Raw genomic sequence first — 9,346 nt, 5'->3', positions numbered from 1 at the left:
ATACACCTTTATTGATCCCCAGCAGGGAAAATGTGTTGTTAAAAAGAGGTACATAAACTTAAATAACAAAGAAAAAGAAACTACACATTATATTATTAATTTAAAATGCTTACTTATTTATATCAACGTAATCATATGATATGTGTTATCCATGGCTTGCATTCAGGTTTTAAGATTTAGACTTTTAAGCCCAAGTATACATGTTCTGGCTCAGGCACAGGACAAATGTGATTCCAGTTTACTGTAAACCTTGCATACCCATTCCACTGTTCAGCCTTCAGCAACATGCTGCATGATGGATAGCAGGACACAGCAGTCATTTACAATCCAGATGATGATGTTCTTATGCTCCATTTCCATTCTTACATGATTCCCCTATACTAAGTATTGGATAGGACAGTCAGCTGAGCCTAGAATCTATCAGTTTCATCCTAAAAAAAATGAAATGTGTTTTCCAAGCACATCTACCATTTTATCCTGATTTCCCCCAGGAGCCTCTGTGAATCTCATCCCTTCGCTGTGAATGCTTGCTTACACACTTCTCCCTTATCACACTTGTTGATGTGGCCTCAGCACAAACTTGCTTACAGAAACATTTCACAGATCTGATGTCATATCCAGTGATGCTCACTGCACATACTGTAGCCTACTGTTCTATTTCGTAGAGGCTTCGCCCTCTGAGGGCTGTCGCTAGTGGGTTTATCCCTTCGCGCATGCGCAGTCGTGAAGATTTTCTTTCCCGCCCTTGCGTCCAGCATGGTTTTCAACCACGTCCACAGATACTGTATATTACAGGAGCAGAATCGTTGTTCTTCTCCCAGTTTTTCTTCAGCGCTAGTAGAATGAAGACCTCCACCTCCAGCGGTGTTCACCTCTGCACCAACTGCCAGACTGGTTATATCCTGCCGTCGGCTCTCACCCAATAGGCCTCCTACCCGTTCTGCGCCCGCCTGCCATCTAAAGAGCTACAATGGCGGGCGGACGCTTTTCTGGCACTCCAGGTTGACTTGGAGGGGGATGGCAGCTGGGTGGACCGACAGGACCCCGGCGACATCCTGGATCTGCCGGGAGAGGATGTCTCCGACGGGCACGAGTCCGCTGACTGATCTCCCCCGGATGACGTCTCTCTCGCCGGTTTTCCCTCCTCCCCACTGGGAGGGCTGGCCCTCGAGACAGGGATCGATGCCCTCCCACTTCTGCTCTCTCCATCTCCGGAACGACCAGGGACATCGCATCGGCGGTCTTCCCCTCTGCCACAAACGGCTCAAACCGTCACTCTCACTATGCAGATAGCGGGAGCAAGCGCCCACTCACAATGAGCGGTGCCGCGCAGGCCTCCTTCTCCCCCCAGCTATTCCAGCGGGATGAGGAGGACACTGACCCATCGCCACTCCCGCCCCACACGGCGGCGAGTGGCCACTGCCCTTTCGACAGAGCCCTACCATGGGCTGTGTGACACGATCACACGTCTCATACAGCGGCGGAATGGGCTCTACACTCCCTGCTTGCCATGTCAATAAGCAACACACAGACATTGCGCGCGCCCGCTCTCAGAGCACAGCGCAGCATGGAAAAGTCTGAGACACATGGACTCATGGATGTCAAAGCCTCGCCCCCACCCTGCTTTGCAGGCGTGTTGGAGACAACTGTGTCATCTCAAGCAGAGACAGAATGCTCTGACGTCAGAGCTAGAGGAGCTGCTAGAAAAAGGGGGTATTTCCCGCGTCCCTCCAGGGGAGGAGAACAAAGGGTTTTACTCCCGCTACTTTCTCACATCAAAAAAGACGGGCGGGTTGCGCCCCATTCTTGACCTGTCCCAATTCAACCGGTGCATCATGGAGCGACCATTCCACATGCTGACGGTCAAGCACGTATTGGAATGTGTGCGTCACCACGAGTGGTTTACGTCTGTGGAGAGCAGAAGTGGATCTGTTCGCCTCACAAGAGAACACTGTGGTTTTCCTTGAACACACGGGACAATCCACCCCTTGGGGCCGACATCTTCTCCCACCAACCTTGGCCCAGAGCCCTCCTATACGCCTTTCCCCCGGTCCCTCTGATCCCTCCCTTCCTGGAACGCATCCAGGAGGAGAATCAGGTCATTCAGTCGGTCATTCTAGTGGCACGAGAACATCCTGGTTCCCGACTCTGGTTCAGCTGCTGGCGGGGCCCCCCTGGCAACTGCCGTGGCGCGAGGACGCCCTGTCACAGCTGAACAGAACGATATTTCAACCCCCGGTGATAAGCCAGCGGCTATGGGGCTGGCCGCTGAGCAGGAACGCTTGGCTTGCCCCCTTGCCGTGGTGCACACCATCCAGGGCGCAAGAGCCCCCTCTACTACAGCGTGTTAAGCAGGGCGATGGTCTGCTTTCCAGCGCTGGTGCATGGAGAAGGGTGCAGATCCCACATTGTGCCCCCTGCCCCTCGTGTTAAATTATCTTCAGACATTAGTAGATAATGATTTGGCTCTGGCTATCTCATCTTGCCACGAAGGCTATGGAGAGAGGACGGTGTTCACTCACCCCCTGGTGAAGCGTTTTTTTGAAGGGGGTCAGGCGACAGAAACCCTCTGTGCACTCTCTTACACCCCAGTGGGATTTAACCCTAGTGCTCCAAGCTCTGGGGAAACCCCCTTTCGAGCCCCTAGCACCAGCTTCACTCAGGATGCTGTCACTAAAAACAGCGCTTCTCTTCGCCTTGACGTCAGCCAAGAGGGTGAGTGATTTATGCACGCTGTCGGTTTCACCGTCCTGCCTCTCCATTAGAGGGGACAGGAGCGCAGCCAAACCCTTCATTCACACCGAAAGTTTTAACAAGCTCATTTCGGTCGAGGGTGTTTTCTCTCGAGGGTTTTTTTTCCTCCGCCTCATGACAACGATGAAGAGGAGGCTTCTCACCGTCTGTGTCCGGTGCGCGCATTATCACAGTACGTTTTACGCACGGCAGACATCAGACAAACGCAGCAGCTGTTCGTACACTATTGAGCACTCCCAAGGCGCGGCTCTTTCAAAACAGCGTCTGTCTCACTGGCTGTGCGAGGCTATCACCCAGGCCTATAGCATGGAGGGAGCGGAGTCCCCTCAGGGCATCCGAGCGCATTCTACGAGAGCGCTGTCAGCGTCTGCGACCCTTTTCAGGGGCATGACAGTAGCCGACATCTGCGCAGCGGCTTCCTGGGCATCTCCATGCTCATTCATCCGTTTCTATCTGCGTGATATGTCTGAGTCCTCCATGACTCACTCGGTCCTAGCCTCACTCAACGGCAAATGATGCGCCGTTGCATGTGTGTTTTTCCTGCTGTCCCCATCCCTCCTGCACTGGTGGCTGAGAGGAATGCGGGTGTCCCACGTTTGTTAATCATGATAACAATTTACCACTAATAATGCACTCCCACAATCATGACTTGGGCCTTACAGTCAGTATTAGGCCAACTCATAATCATGACAGGTTTTTTATCAAAATAATATATTATCTGATACATTGACTTATCAGTGCAAAGAAGGAGAGGAATTAGTCTATGTTCTACTTGTGAACCTTGTGTCGCAGGTGGCACTGACTACATCAGCTTCGCCCTAACCCACTAGCGACAGCCCTTAGAGGGCGAAGCCTATACGAAATAGAACGATAGTTATGTTATTGTAACTCCAGATTCTATGAATATAGGCGCAGCCCTCTAAGGTTTGAGCCACCTGCCCCACTAACATTGGCTGAAGAAAATGCTGATGTTGGGAGAAGAACAACGATTCCGCTCCTGTAATATACAGTATCTGCGGACGTAGTTGAAGCTCATGCTGGACGCAAGGGCGGGAAAGAAAATCTTCACAACTGCGCATGCGAGAAGGGATAAACCCACTAGCGATAGCCCTTAGAGGGCTGCGCCTATACTCATAGAATCTGGAGTTACAATAACGTAACTATCGTTATGCTAACTTTGTTGATGTTCTATATTGTAAAATATTGTTTTTTTCTCAAGGACACTGATATTGTAAAAACAGCTTAGTATCAGTAATGGGCAAGTGCACAAGGGAACGGTGAAATGTCATCATCTCTGTCAGGGATACAAATAATAACACAGTGTGTACAGTTTAGGTTACGCTCAGCATTGGCAATGTGTGCACTTGTAATTTTCAAGTCTGCACATGACAGTCAGTTGATATGTGGTTGGGTTTTTGCTGGAACATGAAATACCAAAGAAACCACATTAAAACAATCGCACACTTTTCCTTGGGGTAGAGGGCTTTCCCCTGTCTGCCAAGGTGCCACTGAAGACCAGGGCCCTAACAGTGACCTGCCATAAACACCATGCAGCGGGTGTGACTCTTGGGATTTCAGGACATGATGGTAAAAGCGCTCTGTGAACAAGCTGTCTATAACTTTGAGATGCAGCTGGATGTGGTGGTGATGAAAAAAGCCTCTTGACATAAGGCGCCTGTTAAACTTGGAGCAGCTCTCTGGTACAGAAATGTCACAATATGGGAGATCAATTGCAGCCATCTGAAAACCCAAATTGTACTACTTGACTGGTGCTTACGTAGGTTTCCATGCTCTGGAAGCCCCCACATATGGCACACAGGACAAGCATATATATATTTTCCTTTTCAGTCTCCATGTATGAAAAAAAGGAAAAGAAATATTCCAGTAGAAACACTTCACAGGCATTTTATTTTGATTTCTGACAGAAGCAATCAGAGTTGGCAATCTCTAAAATGAACAGTTACGGACTAAAACTTGAGGTAAGTTTGAGGTGCTCTCTGTGGTTGTGAAATAGTTCTTGTTCCATCTAGATTTCTTTTTCGTTGGTGTTGTACAGTGAGTTGCGGAAAATGAAGACAGATGCAATTAGCAACAATGTTTGGACTCTGCCTTCTGGAGCCGGCGGCACTGTGTTTACTTTGAAATCTGATTAGGTCCCCTGTCTGACCAAGTTGCTTTCACCTTACCACGAATAACTCTGTACAGATGACTTCAGCACGCTTTGCCTCTGATGGACTCCCTCTATTGCACCTTTGACCTCACCCATATCCTGAGTGAGAGGCCCTGAGCGGGAAATTATGGCACATCACAATTAGGCTTCCTCACTCTCCTGCTCTTCTCTGTCTTGCCTTAGGTGCCAAGAACAATATCCAGCCCCATGTCAGAGCACCACGCTGCTAATTGACGTACGAAGCTTAGGATGTATTGCTCCCCTGACACCACGTGTAGTAGCGTGATTGCTTATTGTGAATTGGAGTATTACCACATGTAGTATATTATGTGTTGCTAGATTGGTTTTACTAGCCAATCGTCCTTTCTTATTACATTTCAACAAGGATTTAACATCCCCATGCATGAGATTACCATGATGGCCACATTCATCACTAGAGGCCATGGTAATTTAGAACCAGAAGAACCCATCCTTACAAGCTTTGGAGACCAAAACTTTCCACATGAACACATTCCTGTGCTCCTCCTGGAATTTATTACAGTAAAAAAAACAACATTTGAGCCTAATCTTACATAACCCTCATGCAGTCTTATTAAAGAGAAAGTTTGATCTCTAAGAGAGTATTTGGCAGTGGCGTGACCATTTTAACACCTCTGAGCCAAATATTGAAATTTTTCTCTCTCTCGTATCCAAGAATCACATCATCTCCATCCTAAATTCCGGCAACTGGTGAAGTTCATTCATTCCAGCCCTATTTTTTGTATAGTTCCAACTTGAAATGTATAGCACTTCTACAACCTCCCAGGGGGTCTAAGTTGAGGTTTCACATTCATAGAAGTCCTGGCTATTGTTCATTGGTCTTACTCTCTTTCCATTATGTCAAGAGTGGTTTTATTCAGAGGCCTCCACTTAGCTGCATAAATACACACAATAGTAATTATTACAGAAATTTAAATCCGCAGGAAGAGGAATATTCAAATCCCAGCCCCTGTGCAGTGGAAGCCTGTAACTTAACTGCATAAACTGGAGTTATCAGATTTCACTTTTCTTTTCTAGTAAGAATGATCATGACCGCAAATTTGGAGATAGCGCCATGTTCTCTGTAATGTCATGTTTTCAAAGAAAATTGCAGAGGAAGAGTGAAGTTATGCATAACGAGAGGATCAAGCATGGGAGCGGAGCTTGTTGAGGAAGGATTGGAGGGGTCAATTATTGATCGGCTCCCCTTTGTGACTTCTGTGATATTGCTGATGTGTGTGAGTACAGGTCACTCCTTGTTTGTGCAGCAGAGAAGACATGTTGCGCAGATGTTCTGCCATGCTTGGTGCCTTTGGGTGCTAGCTGGAAGTTTGTATTGTTTTCTAGCCTATAGGCTCGGTCGATAACCTTCATCCCATTGCCATCGAGTGTGACAGTGCTGAAGTCAGCACTGGGCTCCGAATCAGGAGTGTGGGCCTTTGATTTATAACCTGACACGCACTCTGAGCGAGGTGATGCATATCTAAAAAAGTTTACAAAAGAATCATTGAAATTCTTATGAGATGCTGGAATTCCAAATCAGAGCAGGGATGCTTGGCTTTGCAACATCCAGCGGCGAGTCATTTGTCTTCAGGTCTCATTGATTTATGTTTTGACAGATATTAGAACGAGGCCAGTGGTGGGTGTCTTTGGCAGTGTCATCTCCTCTCCCGCTCTTGGATTCATTTGTTGACCAAGAAAGCTTTCAGGGAACTGGAGAGCTGAGGTTTTTCATGGAATATTTGGCCCATCACTCCAGCTTTGACTTTTCCCCTTTCCTTTATTGTGTTATATATCTTTTTTGTGCACGTTATAGGTTTACAAAGTGAAAAAGCCCAAAGTCCACCCCAAAGGGACTTACCATCTCCAACAGAAAACACTGTTTACAAACTGCTCCAAACAGCTCTATTGTAGTCCAGCCTTTACTTCTGTGACGAACCTGTGTCACTTTGTAACACACGTTATAACGCTCGCCTAGCTGCTAGCATGGCACGCCCTCATGCTCTTTAACTGACAAGCTAGCAGTACTTACTGCACATGTGCGACTCCCAACAAAGATGGAACAGAAGTGAGATGCCTCACTCTGTAGCTAAAACAGAGAGCTCAACACACAGGGTGAAAAGAGGAGCTGCAGCAATGTGCAGTACAACAAATATATGGTGTTTTCTGAAAATTAAACCACATAAACCTATTCTGGTACAACCTCTAATTACAATTATGAACCTGAAAATGAGCATAATATGAGCACTTTAAGACAAACGCATAGGGTGATGGATAACTGTTTTGCGTGCTGAAATGTGTTGGTGTTCCTGACAGCATCCTTGTATTGAACCTGGGTATCATGTGGTCAAAGCCATCACTGCTTGCAACTGTTCATCTTTCTAAAGCACACACATGCTTTGATTTACAGAGACAGAAATGGTGGATGGCTGTTCATATTTACTCCACTTGAATGTGCTTTGTTTAAAGGTTTTATATGCATTCAGCCCAAAACTCTTAATTCACTAGTCTGACTGGGTTCTATGGGAATTGCTGGGAACAAATCATTACTTACATTCACCCTGTTGGTTGGGTTGACTGTGAAGCACCTTGGCAGGAAGAGATTACAAAGTTGCAGAAACATCGCCAAATCATATTTATGTTAGAGAGCAGACCGCCGTGAACTGTATCCGCAGAGGTTGAATCTGACAAACAACAATCAGTTTGCAGTCACTGCACAATTGCACAGTCTTGGCCTTAATGAAATAGTTTGATGTTTTGGGAAGAACAGTCATTTGCTTTCTTGTCGTTAAATGAAAATACCACTCTCATATCTAGGGGCCATGCTATATTCCTCTGTATCGTTCCCAGTTTAGTACATGTGAAGTGACACAAAGTTTTTAAGAGACCACCAGGCAGAAGCCTGAGTACGGATGAACTCCGTTGTGCGGGGCCGGGCGTGTATGCATGGTCAGAATCAGTGATGGAAGAAGTATTCAGATCTTTTCACTTAATTTAAAGTAACAATAATACATTGTAAAAATACTCTGTTACAAGTAAAGGTCCTGCATTCACAATCGTACTCAAGTAAAAGTACAAAAGTATCAGCATCAAAATATCCTTAAAGGGCCTGTACTTAAAATACTGAAAAAAACAAAACAAAAAATCAGCAGGCTGGCATTGCCCCCCGCGGCTCACAGACCGTTCCCCAATATGGGAAATAGCTATGTTTTTTCACAGCTACATGTACTAACATGATTCACCAACTAACTAACTAGGTAACTTACTAAATGAGTGGTGATGGTGCAGTGGATATGACACATGCCTTTGGTGTGGGAGATCTGGGTTCAATTCCCACTGCGATACATCAACCAATGTGTCCCTGAGCAAGACACTTAACACATAGTTGCTCCAGAGGCGTGCGACCTCTGACATATATAGCAATTGTAAGTCGCTTTGGATAAAAAGTGTCAGCTAAATGACATGTAATAATGTAATAAAAATAACTAACATAATTACTGTTATGTGTTTATCAAGTTAATGCTGTAGCTGGTAAAGGTGGGGTTAATTTTTTTTTATTTTATATACTGCTGGTTAATATTACATCATTTATTTGTCATTTATATATTGTATTAATAATTTAAAGCTGCAAAGTATCTAGAGCTGTCAAATAAAGTAGAGTAAAGAGCACAATATTTGCCTATGATATGTAGTGGAGTAAAAGTATAAAGTAGCATCAATAGAAACACTCAAGTAAAGTACCTCAAAATGGTATACAGTAGCCTACTTGAGTAAATATACTTACTGTAGTTCCATTCTACCAATGGTCAGAGTGTTTGCGGGTGCGGGCAGGAGTAGAACCATAGACTGTAGAACACACACACACTGCGGGAGCAGGTAGTAATGGTCAGAAACCCAACAGGAGCAGGCGGGATGGGATGAAGAAAACTGTCCCGTGCAGGGCTCCACTGTGTAATGTATTGAGAGGGGACTCCTATTAACTGTTACACCAACGGCATGCTGGGTATAGCTCGCTCTCCATCGCTCACTACAGTACATTCAAGGACAGATTAAAAAATGAGAGACCAGAGATGTTACATTGTAGCAAACTCAAACATTTCAAGCATCAGCGATGTAACTTTCAGAATGAATGCTTTGGTTCCTGGTAATAGCTAAATAGCTAGCTGTTAGCAAATGACGCGTGTACTCTAACATTGCTAGTGGACGCATCTATGTTATGGCAGGTGTATTGCTCAGGACCCAAGGAAGCACAGTGCCGAATGTGAAGTTGTTTGCAGAGAGGTTCACGAGAAAGATGCGAGCACGGCCAAGCAATCGGCCTGTTCCGGACAGGCACGTTTTCAACGGGGTACTGCACTAGTTTAATAAAGTCAAAGAAAAGGAGCCTACATTTGTTTGGTCAGC

The sequence above is a fragment of the Sander lucioperca genome, chromosome 10 (genome assembly GCF_008315115.2).
Source record: "Sander lucioperca isolate FBNREF2018 chromosome 10, SLUC_FBN_1.2, whole genome shotgun sequence".
Taxonomy (NCBI): Eukaryota; Metazoa; Chordata; class Actinopteri; order Perciformes; family Percidae; genus Sander; species Sander lucioperca.
Note: the sequence above shows the minus strand (reverse complement) of the source record.